Source organism: Pelophylax lessonae (assembly GCF_965119305.1).
Source record: "Pelophylax lessonae genome assembly, chromosome: 3".
NCBI lineage: Eukaryota > Metazoa > Chordata > Amphibia > Anura > Ranidae > Pelophylax > Pelophylax lessonae.
Genome location: NC_138770.1, coordinates 10786776 through 10809010, shown reverse-complemented (window position 1 = coordinate 10809010; position 22235 = coordinate 10786776). Strand labels below are relative to the sequence as shown.

The window sequence follows — 22235 nt, the reverse complement described above, 5'->3', positions numbered from 1 at the left end:
GAATCCCATTCCAAGGGGATCTCCTATTCGGTCCTGAGTTGGACTCTGTTCTAGACAGAACAGCAGACAAAAAAGAGATCCTTTCCTATCAAAAAGAAAAAACAGCCACCTAAGAGGCTTATTAGACCTAAAAAAACTCAACATGATAGCAAGCCCCAGGAGAAGAGAAGAAATTGGTCAGCGCAAAGACCTAGGGGGAAAGGAAGCGTTCTGTTCCATCCTCCTGCGTCGACCGGCAAAACGCAATGACAAGACTTTGCCGGTGGGAGGAAGGTTAAGGGAATTCCTCCCATACTGGGCAGCCATAACAGGAAGTCAGTATATTCTGGATATGCTGTCCCAAGGCTATAAGATCGAGTTTTCGGAGCCTCCGCCCAAAAGGTTCTTCGTCACAAACCTCGCAAGAGATGCAGGCAAAGCCCTGGCTATGACGGACCTGTTAAAGGACCTGATGCAACAGGGAGTTGTCTGTCTAGTACCATTGAAGGAACAACATCAGGGGTTTTATTCCCACATATTCCTGATAAAGAAACCATTGAGGAATTTCCATCTTATCCTCAATTTGAAACGACTAAACAGGTCAGTTCTGTACAGGAAATTTCGGATGGACTCAATTTTCACAGTCAGAACCCTGTTAGCCAAATGATGCTTTATGGCATCAGTAGACTTAAGGGATGCCTATCTACATATCCCCATAGCCTCTCATTCACAGAGATTCCTGAGGTTGGCTGCAGATATGGGGAAGGAAACGCTTCATCTTCAGTTCAAAGCCAGGGAGCGTGAACCCAGGGATCAGGCTTTTGGCAGAAAGGTCCTTCAGGCTGTGGTCCCTCCCTAAGCTAAGTAAGTCTCGATAATCCTCTCAAGGTGCTGTCTTGAAAGACGTTAAGGGAAAATTCAAATTAGACTTACCGGTAACTTGTTTTCCAATAGTCTTTAAAGACAGCAGGAGCTCGCCCTATTGTATAAATTTTGCTGTTATTAACCATATCTGTTTATGTGTTCCAGCATGGGCCGGAGGTACTCTTCTACAACTGAGGAATGGTGGGAGAAGCCTCCTTTTAAAATCTGGTGGATGGGGTGTTTCCTGTTGGTGAGAGGGAGGAGCCATCTCTCAAGGTGCTGTCCTGAAAGACAATTGGAAAACAAGTTACCGGTAAGCCTAACTTGAATTTTCATCTTATCTCCCCTTTTATTTTTCTCTATCCTCCTCCAGTAATATACAGTATATATATTGTTCTCCAGTCTTATTTTTTTACCACAATTACTTTTACTCCAAAACGTTCTTCTCCTATCCCTGTTATACTTTTCACCCCTAAATGATTATATCATCTCTCTAAATATGTAAACTATGAGACACGACAGTCATACACTTCATGTGCATTGTACTCTATATATGACGTTTCTACCAATCTTTCCATTTGTCATTTTCTATAAATAAAGAGTTTATACATATTACAGTATATGTACACACATTTTTTTTTAAATATTTTACAATAAACATTGTCATGGGTAATGTCTATATCACAATTCCCTGGAGAATTCATCTTTTTATTCTGTAACTATAAACATTGCAAATTCTTTTTATAAAAGGATATATTTTGTTATTATTTTTATAATAAGCATAAGGGTTATAAAATGATTCTAAGGACTGATTTTTTTTTTTTTTTACTTTTACAATACATGTCCATGGAGGATAAATATTATTTTTTATTTGCTACAATAATCACAGTGATCCATTCATATAAAGATTTTAAAATTAATTTGTAGATAATATATAATTTTTATAGAAATAATGGATTACATTCATGTAAGGGTTATACTGTACATCAGAGGATATATATTTTTATTTTAAAATTAAATTTATAAAAGGTTTTAGGATACATTTCCATAATGCATTTCATATCTGCTAACCCTAAAAAAAAAAAAAAAAAGGTGAATGCCCAAAATATAAATGTTAAATTAGATAGAACTCTGAAGGATACAAATAATTTCCTGTTACAATAAACATAGTGGGTTCCATTTAAGTGTAATAAAATGGATGTCAGGTAATACCAGGATGATGCTTGCAGCTACAGGAATCATCTCAGTATATTTTTTTTCTACCAGCGATGCTCTTTAATGAAAACGAAATCCTAGCAGCTAAATTGCCACGGGATTGCTTTCACTGGCAGCGCTTTTTATCTTGATAAATGTGAGTGTTTTTTCATCTCTATAATAAAACAAGACTTTTACCGGTTTACACTGTGAGGAGCCTCTTGCTTTGTCTTTGATATGTGAAATCCCTGGATGTATATGTGATTGAGGAGTTACACTGAGTGTCCCCTGAGATGGTTTTGGCACCTTTTACCTGTTGATGACTACATTGAAGGAGACCCGCACGTTGTCTGATGTTCTAATCGTACTTTGTCCTTTCTGTAATAAGAAGGTCCTATCCATCTGGTGAGCCTATACAGTGTTACCTGGTGGAGAGGGTCCTATCCATCTGGTGAGCCTATATGGTGTTACCTGGTGGAGAGGGTCCTATCCATCTGGTGAGCCTATATGGTGTTACCTGGCGGAGAGGGTCCTATCCATCTAGTGAGCCTATACGGTGTTACCTGGTGGAGAGGGTCCTGTCCATCTGGTGAGCCTATACAGTGTTACCTGGTGGAGAGGGTCCTGTCCATCTGGTGAGCCTATACAGTGTTACCTGGTGGAGAGGGTCCTGTCCATCTGGTGAGCCTATGCGGTGTTACCTGGTAGAGAGGTTCCTATCCATCTGGTGAGTCTATATGGTGTTACGTGGTGGAGAGGGTCCTATCCATCTGGTGAGCCTATACGGTGTTACCTGGTGGAGAGGGTCTTATCAATCTGGTGAGCCTATACGGTGTTACCTGGGGGAGAGGGTTCTATCAATCTGGTGAGCCTATATGGTGTTTCCTGGTGGAGAGATCCTATCCATCTGGTGAGTGTATATGGTGTTACCTGTTGGAGAGGGTCCTGTCCATCTGGTGAGCCTATATGGTGTTACCTGGTGGAGAGGGTCCTATCCATCTGGTGAGCCTATACGGTGTTACCTGGTGGAGAGGGTCCTATCCATCTGGTGAGCCTATACGGTGTTACCTGGTGGAGAGGGTCCTATCCATCTGGTGAGCCTATACGGTGTTACCCGGTGGAGAGGGCCCAATCCATCTGGCGAGCCTATACGGTGTTACCTGGTGGAGAGGGTCCTATCCATCTGGTGAGCCTATACGGTGTTACCTGGTGGAGGAAATTACACAATATTTTGGATTTCTCTTTGGAGAGTGGGTGGGGTCACCACTGTTTCTGCTGCATACACCTGTTGCACATTTTTATTTTTTAAATTATAATTTTATTTCACTTGTGGACTCTGATATCTTTATTATATTCCTTCTGGATATATGAGCTTAGATGTTATCGGCCCTTGGGGTTAAATGTAGAGTGGGACATCAATGCTCATATTAACAACAGCTAAAGTATTTTTTCACTCCTTCACTCCAAAATTTCATTTTTACATATTTTATGTTAATTCATTTTACAAATAATTTTTAAAAAAAAAATTTAAATTTTTCAATTTTTATGTCTTCATAATTTTAAAAGTTCAACTTAAATTCAAACATGTCCTTTATGTATATGTTTTTGCATGCATACTAAGCTAGACATGTATTACAAATAAGAAACAACATATACGTGTGGTACACAGCTATGTCCCCATGGAATAGCGTCTAGGAATGTTATTTCCGGTGTCCGGAGCTTGGTATGCATTAAATAGAGTGGACCGGAAGTAAATACTAGCACGGTTCAATAACACACCCATCAATAAAATAAGGTTGATTAGAATTAATTACTATTGTTTTTAAACATACTAATAAATGAGTTTTATTTAATAATCCTTTTAGCTATAATTCTAACTCATCCCACCGATTCTTATGTCGGATGTAAACACTTCCTGTGTGATACTTGCGGACACCGGAAGTGGTCATTCAATCTAGGAGGTATATATTGACGAGCGTGACGGCGCGCACGTCCCTCCTATCTCGGTGGAAGTCTCGCAAGAGGAAACGCATCAGAGAGGAGGCGTGTCGCGCCGTCACTCGCGTCATCCCGCTCGTCCGTTGCTGCAGCCGGACACGGGAGCGTTCCTGCAAACAATCAACGTGTATGCCTGTGATCCATAAGAGACATGTAAGTGCAATTGCTTGTATCGTTTTAATAAATCGGGGGTAATGCACTATTGGTCCTCTTGCATTCTTTACATATTCGTTGCGGAGCCACAAGGAGACATTATACTCTGTATTCGGATCGTCATACCAACAGACAGCCTACATTCTGAAAAGAGGAGATTACATTCCCACGTTCAAACCATATTGTTATCTGGTAAGCGGCTTATACACACACTTCGGGTGAAGCTGCATGGGGAGTGAGTGGTCGTCTAACACTTTTAACTCACGTATTAATCTGTCTATCTGGTAAGAAGAACAGCTTGTCGGTGGTGGGGATCGTTCCACGTGGTGGTCATTCACATTTGATTAAGTTACAGGACTCACATTTCGTTTCAAGTCACTACAAAGTTTATTTATTGGCACGTTGTCATAAGAGAATGGACTTTATATTTTGAATTCTTCACAAATATTATACTTTTGTATGCATTGTCATTTGTGATATTGTAAGTTTAGCGCACCAATTCTTTTCTACACATATTTACCTACACATCTTGGTAGCAGCTTGACGCACGTTTATCAGCGCACCTTTATTTTTTCACATATCTTTATTACAGACTTTATTTTTATTTTCTGCACTTTTTATGCTTTGGAGTTAAGGCAACATTGTTTGTACCCATTTTTAACCACTTCAGCCCCGGAAGGTTGTACCCCCTTAATGAGCAGGCCATTTTTTGTGATACAGTACTGCGTCATTTTAACTGACAATTGTGCGGTCATGCGACACTGCACCCAAATAAAATTGATGTCCTTTTTTCCCACAAATAAAGCTTTCTTTTGGTGGTATTTGATCACCTCTGCGATTTTAATTTTTTTTGCGCTATAAACAAAAAAAGAATGAAAATTCTGAAAAAAAAAAACAACACTTTTTACTTTCTGCTATAAAACATTCCCAATAAAAAAATCTAAAAATCAAATTGTTTCATCATTTTAGGCCAACTTGTATTCTGCTACATGTTTTTGGTTAAAAAAAATCCCAATAAGAGTATATTGATTGGTTTTCACAAAAGTTATCGTGTCTACAAACTAGGGGAAAGATTTATGTGATTTTTATTTATTTTATTTATTTTTTACTAGTAATGGTGGCGATCTGCGATTTTTAGTGGGACTGCGACATTGCGGCAGACAGATCGGACCCCTAACTGACATTTTTGACACTTTTCAGGGGGACCAGTGACATTACTGCAGTAATCAGTGCTATAAATATGCTGATCATATGATTTGATCACCTCTGCCTTTTTTATTTTTTGTGCTGAACACAAAAAAAGAGTGACAATTGTGTAAAAAAAAGTATATATATATTTTTACTTTCTGTTATAAAACATCCAATAAAAAAAAATGTAAAAATCGAATTTCTTCATCAGTTTAGGCCAATATGTATTCTGCTACAGGTTTTTGGTAAAAAAAAATCCCAATAAGCGTATATTGACTGGTTAACGCAAAGGTTATCATGTCGACAAACGATGGGATATTTTTATGGAATTTTGTAATTCATTTTTTTACTAGTAATGGCGGAGAGCAGGGATTTTTAGCAGGACTGCAACATTGCGGCGGACAAATCAGACACCGAACTGACACTTTTTTGGGGACCAGTGACATTATTACAGTGATCAGAGCTAAAAATATGCACTGTACTAATGATACTGGCAGTGAAGGGGTTAACATCAGGGGCAATCAAAGGGTTAAATGTTTCCCTTGAGGGTGCTTTCTAACTGTGTGGGGGAGGTGCTATTACTGGGGGAAGGCAGAGATCCATGTTCCTGCTTAGCAGAAGCACAAGATCTCTACCTTCCTCCCTGTCAGAATGCCGATTTGCCTTGTTTATATCGGCAGACTGCCGTTCTGTGTATCTCAGGAACTGGTGGCTGGAGCCGTAGCTGCTAAATGGCTCCCCCTTTAGCCAATCAGTGCATGATCCCGCCTCTGGCAACACGTGCCTGCCCCCTGGAGCCCCCGCATGAACAAGTACGTGATTTCACACAGGGGAGCTGATTTGCCACAGTAAAAGTACGTTAGGCGGTCGACAAATGGTTACATGTGACATGTTAGGTATTTATTTTGTCAGCATAAAATCATTTTTTACATTTTGTCAAAAGGTTATTATATTGTTTGTTTGTTTTTTGTACACTAAAATTCATTAAAGTGTATTTTTTTGAAACCCACCATTTTGTTCTGTAGGGCAAATATATATATATAAAATGTTGGGGGGTTCTAAGTAATTTTGTAGCAGGAAAAAATGATGATTTTTCCATGTAGGAGAGAAATGTCAGAATTGCCCCAGTAGGGAAGTAGTTAAATGAAGCCCTAAAGGGTCCCGAGGAGGATACATCTTTTTTATTTCCCACAAATAAAGGATTTATTTTATATGAGGATTATAAAATGAGCTGCCTTCAAATAAGCGTTTTATATAAAAAAAAAAAAAAAAAAAAATTATTGATATTGCATAATATTTTTTTTGTTACAATAAACAAAGTGGATCATATCAATATACTGTAAGTGTATACAACTCTTCCTTATAGATCAGTGGTTCTTAACCTGAGTTCGATCGAACCCCAGGGGTTCGGTGAGTCATTCTCGAGGGTTCGGCGGAGGTCAAGACACACACACGACTCATATGATTCGTGATGACACGCCCCGCTCATTGGCTGCAGGTGATCATGCAACATCGCTTGGCCTATCTGTGCTGCAGGGAATTTGGCGCGCCCAGTAGTCGAATTGTAACTGTCATGATGGTACGTCGTGTGATTTCTTTCTTAATATTTTAATCCCTTCATACTAACTATGTCGAGCAAAAAAAGAAAGTGGTCGGATGAATATGTACAATATGGATTCACATGTATAACGGAATGTGATGGGAGTCAGCGTCCTAACTGCATGATTTGCAATGCCAAGTTGAGCAATTCTAGTCTAGCACCCGCAAAACTAAGAGAACACTTTCTTAAGCTGCATGGAGATGGAAAATACAAGAACACAACGCTCGCTGAATTCAAGGTGAGGAGAGCCAGATTCGATGAAAAGACTAGTCTGCCTGTTCTCGGCTTTGTACCCATCAACAAACTGATCCTCATAGCATCGTACAAAGTTGCTTACCTGATTGCAAAGCAGGGCAAACCACACACCATTGGTGAAACATTCATAAAACCAGCTGTGTTGAAGATGGCGAATATCATGCTGGGAAAAGCAGCTGAAGTTAAAAGAAAATTAAAAATAAAAATCAATAGATCAAAATTCACAAAAAGGTTAAAAACGAATTCTTAAAGGATAAATATTTTTGGATCTTCTCCAATAAATAATGAGGCTTACATTAATATAACAGTTATATTATGAATCCTAGATAATACATATTTTTATTCTGTTACAATATTACTTTATTTCATCTGTTACATTATGTACTGTGAATTTCCTTCATACTAAAAAGAACATAAATCCCTGGAGAATACTTTTTTTACCTGTGACAATGAACTCAGCTGTTTCTATTCTATAATATAAAATAAATCCCTGGAAGACACAGATTTTTTATCTGTCACAAAAAACAAATCAAGTTCCCTTCACACAATGACTATATAACAAATCCCTGAAGATTGTATCATTTTTATCTGTTACAATAAACAAAGTGAATGGCATTAATATAAGCTTATAAAATCTTCTCACAGAGATACCGGTATATAATTTGTATCTGTTTCAATGAACACAGCGGGTTCCATTCATAAAAGGGAAAACCTGGAAGAATAATTGTATTTCTTTTACAAAAAACACAAAGAGCAAAATTCATAAAAGTGCTAAAAATGAGATTCTTGGTGGATAAATATTACATATAATACATATTTTTCATCTTTTACAGTAAATAATGTGGGTTACATTTATATAATGATTATATCATGAATCCCTGGAGAATTCCTAGTTTTATTCGGTTACAATACACGTAACAAGTTCATAAAAAACAAAGTTATTTTAACTTGATTTCCAGTCCCCTTCCAGGACGGCTTAATTGAGATATAGGCTCCTCCCACCTAGCACAGGAAACACAATCTACATTAGTTTAAATCAGCCCTCAAATTTTCCACTCGCCTACTCGCATTTTGCGAGTGGAAAATTATGTCAGGCGAGCTACTGCCAGGGGAAGAGAGGAGAGGAAAGCCGCGGAAGGATTGGATAATGTCAGCGGCGGATCATCCCGCTCAGCTTTAATTGTAATTGCCGCTCGCCGACACACAGTTCCGTCTCCTAGCCCGGCTTCTTTGACAGACAGAACACCTGGCCAACCAGGACGTGTTCTGTCTATCAAAGAAGCCGGGCTAGGAGGCGGGACTGTGTATGTCGGCGAGCGGCAATTACAATTAAAGCTGAGCGGGATGATCCGCCGCTGACATTATCCGGCCAGCAGGACTGATGGAGGGGGTAAGCCGATCATCTCACCCAGAGCCGGTACAAGGGAGGGTGGGATGGATGGAAGGATAGCTGCCCTGGGCGTCTGTGTCATGGGAGGTGGAGGGGCGCTGCCAGGAGTGTTTCTGTGACAGGAGAGAGCGGGATGCGCTCTCTCTGTCTTCTCGCCGGGCTTCACACACTCCTGTCAGATCGGGACTTCTCCCCTTAAAGAGTCAGAGAGGAGGAGGAGCGGAGGAGAAGACAATTAGTTCCTAATGCTTTGCACGGACAGCTGACGGGAGAGATGCGGCTGCAGAAGGGGAAGAAGATTGCGGCTCAGGAAGGACACTGGATGTCAGATCGGGAATATACAGAGTTTGTTATCCCCTCTCCTCCGAGTCAAAGTAAGCAATGTGGAAAGGGGGCGGGTAACAAACTCTGTATAGTCCCATCTGACATCCAGTGTCATTCCTGAGCCGCAATCTTCTTCCCCTTCTGCAGCCGCATCTCTCCCGCCAGCTGTCCGTGCAAAGCAATAGGAATAGGAATCGGCTTCTCCTCCGCTCCTCCTCCGCTCTGACATATGAAGAAGAGGATCACAGCGATGTGCCGCGCTGTATCTGAGGTCTGCATGCTGGAGGAAAGGGAGAACTACACTGACTGGGGTACAAAGCTTATCCTGTCACCTCCCAAATTCCCATCTCAGCACAATCCCCCCACCCTCCTAGCACAATCCCTCCCATCTCAGCACAACCCCCCCCCTCCTAGTTCAACCCCCCCATCTCAGCACAGTCCCCCCCTCTTATCACAATCCCCCCCTCCCTCCTAGCACAACCCCCCCTCCTAGCACAACCCCCCCCCCCATCTCAGCACAATCCCCCCTCCTAGCAAAACCCCCCCATCTCAGCACAATCCCCCCTCCTAGCACAACCCCCCCATCTCAGCACAATCCCCCCTCCTAGCAAAACCCCCCCATCTCAGCACAATCCCCCCTCCTAGCACAATCCCTCCCATCTCAGCACAACCCCCCCCCTCCTAGTTCAACCCCCCCATCTCAGCACAGTCCCCCCCTCTTATCACAATCCCCCCCTCCCTCCTAGCACAACCCCCCCTCCTAGCACAACCCCCCCCCCCCATCTCAGCACAATCCCCCCTCCTAGCAAAACCCCCCCATCTCAGCACAATCCCCCCTCCTAGCACAACCCCCCCATCTCAGCACAATCCCCCCTCCTAGCAAAACCCCCCCATCTCAGCACAATCCCCCCTCCTAGCACAACCCCCCATCTCAGCACAATCCCCCCTCCTAGCAAAACCCCCTTATCTCAGCACAGTCCCCCATCTCAGCACAACCCCCCCTCCTAGCACAACCCCCCCATCTCAGCACAGTCCCTCCCCCTCCTAGCACAATCCCCCCATCTCAGCACAACCCCCCCATCTCAGCACAGTCCCCCCCTCTTATCACAATCCCCCCCTCCCTCCTAGCACAACCCCCCCTCCTAGCACAACCCCCCCCCCCATCTCAGCACAATCCCCCCTCCTAGCAAAACCCCCCCATCTCAGCACAATCCCCCCTCCTAGCACAACCCCCCCATCTCAGCACAATCCCCCCTCCTAGCAAAACCCCCCCATCTCAGCACAATCCCCCCTCCTAGCACAATCCCTCCCATCTCAGCACAACCCCCCCCCCTCCTAGTTCAACCCCCCCATCTCAGCACAGTCCCCCCCTCTTATCACAATCCCCCCCTCCCTCCTAGCACAACCCCCCCTCCTAGCACAACCCCCCCCCCCCATCTCAGCACAATCCCCCCTCCTAGCAAAACCCCCCCATCTCAGCACAATCCCCCCTCCTAGCACAACCCCCCCATCTCAGCACAATCCCCCCTCCTAGCAAAACCCCCCCATCTCAGCACAATCCCCCCTCCTAGCACAACCCCCCATCTCAGCACAATCCCCCCTCCTAGCAAAACCCCCTTATCTCAGCACAGTCCCCCATCTCAGCACAACCCCCCCTCCTAGCACAACCCCCCCATCTCAGCACAGTCCCTCCCCCTCCTAGCACAATCCCCCCATCTCAGCACAACCCCCCCATCTCAGCACAGTCCCCCCCTCTTATCACAATCCCCCCCTCCCTCCTAGCACAACCCCCCCTCCTAGCACAACCCCCCCCCCCCATCTCAGCACAATCCCCCCTCCTAGCAAAACCCCCCCATCTCAGCACAATCCCCCCTCCTAGCACAACCCCCCCATCTCAGCACAATCCCCCCTCCTAGCAAAACCCCCCCATCTCAGCACAATCCCCCCTCCTAGCACAATCCCTCCCATCTCAGCACAACCCCCCCCCTCCTAGTTCAACCCCCCCATCTCAGCACAGTCCCCCCCTCTTATCACAATCCCCCCCTCCCTCCTAGCACAACCCCCCCTCCTAGCACAACCCCCCCCCCCCATCTCAGCACAATCCCCCCTCCTAGCAAAACCCCCCCATCTCAGCACAATCCCCCCTCCTAGCACAACCCCCCCATCTCAGCACAATCCCCCCTCCTAGCAAAACCCCCCCATCTCAGCACAATCCCCCCTCCTAGCACAACCCCCCATCTCAGCACAATCCCCCCTCCTAGCAAAACCCCCTTATCTCAGCACAGTCCCCCATCTCAGCACAACCCCCCCTCCTAGCACAACCCCCCCATCTCAGCACAGTCCCTCCCCCTCCTAGCACAATCCCCCCATCTCAGCACAACCCCCCCATCTCAGCACAGTCCCCCCCTCTTATCACAATCCCCCCCTCCCTCCTAGCACAACCCCCCCTCCTAGCACAACCCCCCCCCCCCATCTCAGCACAATCCCCCCTCCTAGCAAAACCCCCCCATCTCAGCACAATCCCCCCTCCTAGCACAACCCCCCCATCTCAGCACAATCCCCCCTCCTAGCAAAACCCCCCCATCTCAGCACAATCCCCCCTCCTAGCACAACCCCCCATCTCAGCACAATCCCCCCTCCTAGCAAAACCCCCTTATCTCAGCACAGTCCCCCATCTCAGCACAACCCCCCCTCCTAGCACAACCCCCCCATCTCAGCACAGTCCCTCCCCCTCCTAGCACAATCCCCCCATCTCAGCACAACCCCCCCATCTCAGCACAGTCCCCCCCTCTTATCACAATCCCCCCCTCCCTCCTAGCACAACCCCCCCTCCTAGCACAACCCCCCCCCCCATCTCAGCACAATCCCCCCTCCTAGCAAAACCCCCCCATCTCAGCACAATCCCCCCTCCTAGCACAACCCCCCCATCTCAGCACAATCCCCCCTCCTAGCAAAACCCCCCCATCTCAGCACAATCCCCCCTCCTAGCACAACCCCCCATCTCAGCACAATCCCCCCTCCTAGCAAAACCCCCTTATCTCAGCACAGTCCCCCATCTCAGCACAACCCCCCCTCCTAGCACAACCCCCCCATCTCAGCACAGTCCCTCCCCCTCCTAGCACAATCCCCCCATCTCAGCACAACCCCCCCATCTCAGCACAGTCCCCCCCTCTTATCACAATCCCCCCCTCCCTCCTAGCACAACCCCCCCTCCTAGCACAACCCCCCCCCCCCATCTCAGCACAATCCCCCCTCCTAGCAAAACCCCCCCATCTCAGCACAATCCCCCCTCCTAGCACAACCCCCCCATCTCAGCACAATCCCCCCTCCTAGCAAAACCCCCCCATCTCAGCACAATCCCCCCTCCTAGCACAACCCCCCATCTCAGCACAATCCCCCCTCCTAGCAAAACCCCCTTATCTCAGCACAGTCCCCCATCTCAGCACAACCCCCCCTCCTAGCACAACCCCCCCATCTCAGCACAGTCCCTCCCCCTCCTAGCACAATCCCCCCATCTCAGCACAATCCCCCCATCTCAGCACAGCCCCCCCATTTCAGCACAGCCCCCCCCCCCTCCTAGCACAATCCCCCATCTCAGCACAGTCCCTCCCCTCCTAGCACAACCCCCCCATCTCAGCACAATCCCCCCTCCTAGCAAAACCCCCTTATCTCAGCACAGTCCCCCCCATCTCAGCACAATCCCCCCCCCTCCTAGCACAACCCCCCCATCTCAGCACAGTCCCTTCCCCTCCTAGCACAACTCCCCATCTCAGCACAATCCCCCCATCTCAGCACAGCCCCCCCCTCCTAGCACAATCCCACCATCTCAGCACAGTCCCCCCCCTCCTAGCACAACCCCCCCATCTCAGCACAGTCCCCCCCCCCCTTAGCACAACCCCCCTCCCATATTGATCCCACCTAGAAGTAATCATCTTCCAGAACAGGAAGTCTTGGGGCTGTTAAAAAGGGGGTATTGGGGGGGGGGGGGGTTGTGCCAGTAGGAATAATGGGGTTTTTTGTGCTAGGGGGAAGGTTTTGATGGGGGGAGGATTTGACGGGTAGGATTTGGGGGGGGTACTAGGATGGTGATTTGGGGGTTCCAGACCCTTGATGGGCACTGATTAGGCTGCACTGATGGGCACTGAAAACGTTGTTATTAATATTTATTTTTGTAACTTCTGCATTAATGCAAAAACATTTAACAGTGTAATTTTATGAGATAATTTATGAGGGCGTGTTTAGGGGCGGAATTAGGGGCGGGGCAGGGTAGGAGTTGGGTGGGGCAACTGGTGGCGAGTAACCCTTAAGGCCTGGCTAGTAGCTCAGGACTTTAAATTTTGAGCCCTGGTTTAAATACAGGTGAGAGGCAGTCAGTCCCCCTCAGTAATAATAAATAACCTAAGGCCATTAAACCTCACACTTACCACCCATAATACACACATCCTAGATAGGGCGGGAAGCAGCGCCATCCTGAAAGATGACTGGAAATCAAGTTAACAGGTAACAACTTCGTTTTTCCCAAGTCGTCTTCCAGGACGGCTTTATTGAGAACATCATAATAGAAACCATACCTGCTTAGGGAGGGACTACAGCCTGCAGCACTTTTCTCCCAAAAGCCTGGTCGCTAGCCAAAAGGAGATCCAGACGGTAAGGGCCCATGCACACAGGGCGTCAGAAAAAATGAGCTGCAGAGCCACTTCTAACACCAGGAAAAAGCAGCTGAAAAAACGTGCTTTTAGTAGCTGTTTCCATTGGCGTTATTGCACGTTTGGCCATGTTGCTTTTAGCAGCGTTTTTTTCTGCCTCCATTCAAAATCAATGGTTCCCTATGGGAGTGGGGGTCCCCACCAGGTTCCATACCAGGCCCTTTAGGTCTTGTATGGATTTTGAGGGGAGCCACACGCCGAAAAAAAACGGCGTGGGGTCCCCCCAAAAATCCATACCAGACCCTTATCCGAGCATGCAGCCCGGCAGGCCTGGAAAGGGGACGAGCAAAAAGCCCCACCCCCCTGGACCATACCAGGCCACACGCCATCAACATGGGGGGGGTGTGGGTGCTTTGGGGCAGGGGGGCTCTGCACCGCCCACCCCAAAGCACCTTGTCCCCATGTTGATGAGGACAAGGGCCTCTTCCCGACAACCCTGGGCGGTGAATCTGTGGGGCTGCGGGCAGGGGGCTTATCAGAATCTGGAAACCCCCTTTAACAAGGGGGCCCCCCAGATCCCAGACCCCATCCCTATGTGAATGTGCAGAGCCCCCTCTGCCCCAAAGCACCCACACCCCCCCCATGTTGAGGGTGTGTGGCCTGGTATGGTCCAGGGGGGGTGGGGCCGCTCGTTCATCCCCTCCCCTTTCCTGGCCTGCCGGGCTGCATGCTCAGATAAGGGTCTGGATTTTTATAGTGGACCCCACGCCGTTTTTTTTTGGCGTAGGGCTCCCCTCAGATCGATTGTTGCCATAAAAGTGTTTCTGAACAACAGCTCCCTTGTTGTAAATATCGTGTCCATCTTAAATTTTTTGTACAAAAGACTGTTGTTGACTTCTTTTAAATTCATAATTAATCTGTATTTTCCTGATGGCTTTATTCTGATGAATACGTGAGAAAATAATCCCCCGTAGCCTCGAACTTGAGGAATGGGGGAAATGACCCTCTGATCCAGAAACTCCTGGATAAGACCATGGCACCCGCCGCGATTGGGTCCGAAGTTAGCGGGGGTCACCAAAAAACAAACTGGGGGTACTTGAGGAAATTCTGTTTTGTATCCATTCTGGATTAGATCCAGAATGCATTTGTTGGCTGTAACCCTTTGCCAGAAGGGTAAGAAGGCCCCCCGCCTCCCCCTTACTGTGCAAAGAGAGTCATTGTTTTTTGTCTTTGGTCTGGGAGTGATTAAACAAAAATCCCCCTTGACCATTGCCTTTCCCTTGTTGCCAGGGCCTGCTTTGGTCCTTCCTGGCTACGCCTTTTTGATTATTCTTCCTGAAAGAACGAAAAGGCTTATTGAACTGCTGTTTCTTCGGATTAAGAAAATCTTTCTTATCTGCCGACTTTTCCAATACCGAATATAAATCTTCATCGAAGATTAAGCCCCCCTTGAAAAGTAGCGAACACAACTTGGCCTTAGAAGCCGCGTCCCCCGCCCAGGCTTTAAGCCAGATCGCACGCCTGGCTTCATTAATGAGTGCTATACAACGCAATGAAAACCTAATAGCTTCCAGATATATTAGTGGCCCCACTAGAGCCCCATCTGTGGAGGAAGACCCGTTGCCTTAGCCTGATGATCTATATCACAAAACGCCTTTAATGGTGTATTTGGAGGTGAGTGGCCATTGCACCTATTTGTGGATTAGCTCACTTTAGTGACACACTTTCCCTATTGGCAACATTGGAGAATCACAAGAGTCACCATTTTGAAGCACCTTTGCACTTTTTGCACATGGACAAATTCTTTTTAATTTATTGATTATTATGTTCACCCACATCTGAGTGCAATTATTTATATATTTATTTTCACGTATCTAAGCACCTTATTGCTTTATGGCACTATGGATGCATGAACTGCTTATTTATTCATTTTCTGTGATATATACAGATATATTGGGCCGGATTTAAAGAAACTGCAGCTTCAGACATCCATGACGTGTTTCAGTTTCGCCGCTTTCAAATCAATTAACTGGCGCTGCGGCGAATTGGCTAGTGAAACAGCAATAATGAATTCCGCCGTCAGCGGTATTCACTTACGATCGCGGCTTCGCAAATTCGCAAACTTATGTCTTCGTGCTTATAGCAGATTCACATAGCGATGTGGGCTAGTGGATTAGTGCACACATCACGTCTGTAATTCATCTCCCTCTGCTGTAGGTTCGAGGCTTACCATCTCCACCTAACTTTTTTATTTTCTTCTTTTGTTTATATTTCAAAAATGTAACGGATTACATCATATATATTGCTAAATAATGTTACACTCAGAAGCACTTGCAAACTTACAGCATTTTAAGTGGTTTTATGATCTTGTCTGTGTGTCAAATCGATCTTATGATTGAAAGTAGCAAAGGCAAGTGACCAAACCCCTACACTACTTCAGGTCAAGATGAAACCTCACAATTTTACCATGGTCTTCTTCCCACATTCCATACAATGTTTAGTAATTTAGCTATATGTGCTTTTTAGCCTTTACACACTCCTTTTTTTTCCACCAAACAGCTTTATTCTGCACAATAGCTAAGTGCTTTGCAACTTCACTGCAGTTAACAACGTCATGGGTTCAAATCCCAACAATCACTACACTTGGGATCTCTTTTCACTCTCATTTTTTTTAGAGTTTTTTTAAACTATCTTGAATTTGGGGGGGGGGGGGTGTCCTACCCAAATTTCAAGCACATTAATGGAACCAACACAATTTTGATTTTATGAGTGTGGTCCTAGTTTTCTCGAGATGCAATTCTTTACATATTTACCATGGTTCTTACAATTTCTTGACCAATAAACATAGGTGTCTGATATTGGACTCTCTCCATATTTCAACAACACAGACCCTCATAGTCCAACACTACATTTGCCTCACACCTCTACACAACACTGTCACATCCCTACTCTACATTACAACCCCTCACATCACCAGTACAAGCAGCATGCAAAGTGCAAAGCTCCGGCCTTGGCAGCTTAATGGGCCATAAACTAAGAATTTTTCAAGACTTTTTCCTGTAGACTTAACCAAACCATATAATATGAGGTCAAACCTCAACACTTTCAATTTGTATGCAATCAGGCAGGCCCTTGCACTACATAGAAAATGTCAATCTGAAGGATAAAGTATTCTCTAAATCTTACAGTGTGTATGGCCCTTTTGTCTGTAGGCACCCACACAAAACAAAAAACACATGTTCCATTCAAAAGTCTTTATTTATTCTAGAATAACAGCATAAGGAGGGATGCAGCAAGATAATATTGTCACTCTCCAGTCCGTGTGCCTTTACAGTGCCAGCCCACGATCTTTGCTCCATGGCTACGGGATTCTGATGTCTTCCCCAACTTCATGCAGAGTTCAGAATCTATTCTGCACCTCTACCAGCTCATAGGGGACAGGCATGGCCAGGTTGCTGGTCAGCTTCCAAGCCACTTTGGAACTTCCAGGGTGTTCATGTTGGTCATCGATGCTGATTTTGGCTATGTGCCTTACCAAATATCCACTGACCACAAAAGAAGATGAGTGGAGTCCATCAAGGTGGGTTTCTACCAGCTACAACCGCAAGCAGTACCACTCCTGGAGAAATAAAACAAAGGATAAGACATTTCATTATGAAAATCACATCTTAATGCCTGTTTGCTTCATTCTGAACTTCATTTAATTTCAACATCACGAGTGAAATAACACATTTTCTGCCAACTTACACAAACCAGAAATCATTAATGTAAACATTTGAATACACACCTGCGACGCCAGACAGCCCATCACCACAGGCTTCTCATGGTACGTGCCATGATTCCAAGATGTTCACGTTCTGGAAAATTAGAACACCATAAGATACCAAGCAGCCGTTCATGTTATCAATAACTACACAGGTGGCATAGACACAAATACACACCTGCCAGCTCTTCTCAGCCCTTTCCACTATTCACAATACCAACATGTTTATGGTTAGAGGTGCATGTTTTTGCTCAAGTAACACAATTTTACCAATGTTGACTACACTTTATCTACAATGGCAAGTGTCATTGGCAGATGATAATTACCCTCTGTCTACCTGTGAGTGGCACCTCTGCTAACTAGCAAATTAATACACATGCCCTATCTTGACCGGTTACAGTACTTACATGTAAAGTGGCTAGCAACCAGGGTATTACGGGTGGCAAAACCTGCAGCAGTGCTCCGCCGCCTGGGGGCCGCCGGCTGACGGACCTCTGGCTCCCTCTCCTCCGTCAGCTCCCAAGATTCATCCCGGGCAACGCACATGTTGTGCAACACGCAGCACGCCAGGATGATCTTGGAAGCCTTTGTAGGAGAGTACAGGAGTTCACCCCCAGGCCGGGCCAAGCAGAGAAACCGGGATTTGAGAAGACCTATGGTCAACTCGATGATACTCCGGCTTCTCCGCAAGGCCCTGTTGTAATTCATTTCTGCTCGGCCCTGGGGGTACCTGATTGGAGCCATCAGCCACGTCAGCTGCGGGTAACCAGCATCCCCTGAAAAAAATGAAAAATATACATTAGTTCTTCATATCATGTGACTTTAGATGACTCCTCAAAATGGGAGACAATTATGCATTTTACTAAACAACCTGCTCGTCTGTTTGCAAAAACTCATATGAAACATCTCAACTCTGTCTAACTGCCTAAATCACTAATACAAATGGGAAAAAGGACACACAAAGTTGTGGGTTTCTCTTGCCCCTATTTTGTTCCTATTACATTAGCCTAGGTATTACTTCTGGAATATATCTGCAACTAGAGTGAGGAAACCAATATTGACTCACTTATGCAAAGTACTTTGGGGATATGGCAATACCATTGGAATCATTTGTAGGTTTTGTTTGGGTGGCTAGAGGACACCATTTACACATTGGTTAACCACCTTCATTTGACTCAAAGACAACTTTGGAAATATTTATTTTATGAGCTGCTAAGCTGCTGATCTGGTTGTGTGTGAACAGCCTGCCAACTCCTAACACATCCATTTTAGGTAGGCTTTGCTTAAATCAGGGTGTACACCGATGTAGCTTATTCCTATGTCTATGTAATCTTACAGTTTATGTTGTTAAGACAAAATACTTTACCAATAAGCCATCCTTGGGGCATTTGGCCACTTTCAAACGCCTCGTACAGAGTACTTGTTCTTAACATACTGGAATCATGGCACGACCCTGGGTGACCAGTGTTGACACTCATGATGCGCTGTTTGGCGTCACAAACTAATTGGACGTTCACGGAGTGGTACTGCTTGCGGTTGCAGTACTCCACTTCGTGGCTCCTTGGTGGCCTAATGGCTATGTGGGTGCCATCGATTGCCCCTAGTATTTGCGGCATGTGTGCCCGCAGGTAGAAACCCAACTTGACTTCATTCCACTCATTTTCATTCTGTGGCCAGTGGATAAAATTGGGCAGTATATCAACTATGGCATTAATGACCAACATGAACACCCTTGAAACTGTGGGCTGGCTAATGCCCATGATACTTCCCAAAGTGGCTTGGAAGCTGCCACGCCCTAAAATATACAAAGTGGCCAGCAATCTGGCCATGCCGGGCACCGCATGGCCGCGCTGTGTGTCCGGGTCAATTTTGTCTGCTATGAGCTGGTAGAGGTGGAGAATAGTTCCTCGCTCAAGCCGGAATTTCCTCCTGAAATCAGAATCCCGCAGCTTGTCCAAATAGATCCTTGGAGCAAAAATGCGTGGCTGGCGAGGTAAGGGCACACGGACTGGAGGTGGTGCTACTGGAGGTGCTGCTGCTGCGGCTTCCCCACCTTCTGCTACCTCCTGTGCTAGGGCCTCCTCAAACAAGGCACAGACAGATGAATGCCAACATTGCACCATCTACATGGGATACATGGGACCAGGGCCGCATCTCACTCGTTAACCGAGAAGCACAGATTGTGGGATGAAATCCGGGATGCTGTAAATGCACTGGGTGAAGCACCTCGCCACCGTGACAGTGTGCGGAAGAAGGTCACCGACATCTGTGCGTCCGTTCGGAGGAAGCTAATTGCATGGGCTGCGGAGGGTCTTTATGACCGACAAGGTCGGCTGGATGAACGTGCACAAAGTTCTCTCTGGGATTATCAATTACCTTTCTTGCAGATCATAGGACCCGATACCATCTTTCCCAGAGAGGACTTAGATTCGGATGCTTTGCACCGAGGTAGGATATTATCTTGGATGTCAATTGTGTGAGTTGTTTTGAAAAGATGAACTACTATCCTATGTGTGACATGACTAGAATTTGATACTTGCCCTTCCAATTGTCCTTTTTTTGTTTTCCCCAACCTGCAATTTGTTCATCTGTAGCATGGATCTCAGCCCCTCCACAGCCCATGCAGCTTGGCGAACCAGACGGGCTCACAGGTGTTGACATCAGTGCTGACCCTCCTCCTGGTAGGTCCCATATCATACTGTGGCAAACAATGTAGATGTATATTTTATTCTTTCCAAGATACCTCATATTGCTATGTCCTTTACAGAAGATCCGCAGCAGGGAACACACCCAGTGCAGCAAGGCCTGGAGGAAGGTGTTGGTATGTCTAGCAAAATAATATTTTTTGTGGAATCTTATTAACCCCATTAACACACATGTTTTTTCTTATGAAAGAGTGTTGCCTTTTAGATGTTTACCCTGCAAAACACAGTTGACAGCATTAATGGGTGCCGTCATAAGTAGGCAGACCAAGCCTTCTTAACCTTTGGGAGGGTTTAGCAAGTGTCCTATGAGCCCAGGAAAGCACTTTTGAATGTTTGGCCTCAATGCTTCATTCCTGAAGCTAGGAGGGCAATCTGGCCATAATAATTACTGCCTAAGGTTATGTACTAAACATGTTTTATTTTTATTTTTTTTTTCAAAGGACATCAGGCCCCTCTTGACGTAGCAGCTGGAGTTGGATCAGGAGCTGGCGACGATTCTGCATCCAGTGCTGTGGTATGTGATATAAGGGAACAAGGTGCACATGTAACATTTCAATGGTAGTAATGATTTTGGGCTAGATGTGGCTTACATTGTGTGTGTTAAATGAGTGCTATGACATTCTGACGATGCACCAGCACAACAAGAGTTCTATCTTGAACATCAGGGAATTATGTTATAATTTGGTGTGCCACTAATGTTCCAAAAACATCCAGGACCTTTAAAGTCCGGCCAGTCTTTGATTTTCCAGGTCCAAATTCATGTGTATCGTTTGGTTGGGTTGTCCTGTAGCCGATTGATGGCAAGATTTTAGACAACATACGTAGATATAGAAAGTCATTGGTGTAGTAACAGATTTACCAAAAGCATAAACAACCTACCACACCAGGGTTAATTGGGAACACCTTCATGTCGAAACTTTTTTGCCTTTGTCATATTAGTCCTACCAATATAATATGTACCCATTATCAGAAGTGTTGCTAGCTTGGATAATATTACAATGAACAAGTACTTATTAGAAGCACATCAAACTTTTCAACGTTCTGCTTGAGGTGTTAAGTTGTCAAACTAATCTGAACTATTTAGTCATGATGTTTGATAATGATTTGGTCTATTTCTTCTGCTTTCAGGTAGCCTTCGATGCAGAGGGATTGTCACCTACCCAACCTCGTCCATCTATGCTGGATGTAGCCGAGAGGCAGCTTGATGAGTATCGGATCCAAAATGAGTTAAGGAGGCGTACTCAGCAATCTACTGAGGTAGTACGTCTGCTCGGGCTCATACAGGAATCTGTAGCAACAATGGTACAGGTTCAACAGGATATGCGTAACAGCTTGGTAAGTTTAGCAGACCAGCATCAACGGGATCGGCAAAGTGTTGACACTCAGGTGCTGGCCACACGCCAATGCCTGTTTGGATCTGAAGATGCCCCATTGGCAGAGCCCTCCCAAATATCTCACTCACCTGCCACTGCAGGTTGTGGTAGTGGGAGGGTAATGCCAGTATTGGCCACTTGTCAGGCAGCTGGGGATGGGACAATTCCTCCTGTAGCCACTCCTAGCACTTCACACTCCGTTCGGACTCCCACACCCCTCAATGAGCAATCCTCCAGCACAACCTCAATGCGCACTGGTTCCACAATACCCCTTCCACCTGACTACATTCCCTACACACCTTTATCACTTCACTCCTCCCCAGGCCGTCCTCCTTTTTTGTCACCAATGCAACATGTCGTTTCCCCCCGCACCGTGGACCACAACAACCAATCAACCATCACTCCCCACACATCTTCACAACTCTTGCACCACCAGCAGCATCAAATAGCCTCGGGGCAGCAACTAACAAATTTGATGGTAATGGCACACGTTCCCCAAATTCTTAGGCTGAGCACAGAGCAGATGGGACTATTGGCACAAGATCTTCAGTCTGGGACATTTCCAGGGTTCAACACCCTGCATCAGCAGCAGCCTCATACACAAGATCTGATCCTAATGGGCCACTATACCACAACTCTAAGGCTAACCCCAGAGCAGATGGGACTATTGGCCCACCATTTGATGGCAGGAACCTTTCCAGTGTTCACCACACTGCTTCAGTCACCACCACCACCACCACCAACTTAATTTGATATTTTTTTATTTATTTGTGTTAGTTTTGTTAATGATTGTTACATTGGCC

At 45.8% G+C, this 22235-nt stretch overlaps 2 protein-coding genes across 2 annotated transcripts in view; one reads left to right on the top strand and one right to left on the bottom strand.

Annotated features, from left to right (window-relative positions):
• LOC309550692 (uncharacterized protein) overlaps window positions 1–22235 on the top strand; it is a 388598-nt gene that overhangs the window by 211529 nt on the left and 154834 nt on the right. The gene's annotated exons all lie outside the window — the stretch shown is intronic.
• LOC309550706 (uncharacterized protein) overlaps window positions 1–22235 on the bottom strand; it is a 1733163-nt gene that overhangs the window by 1636902 nt on the left and 74026 nt on the right. The window lies entirely within an intron of this gene.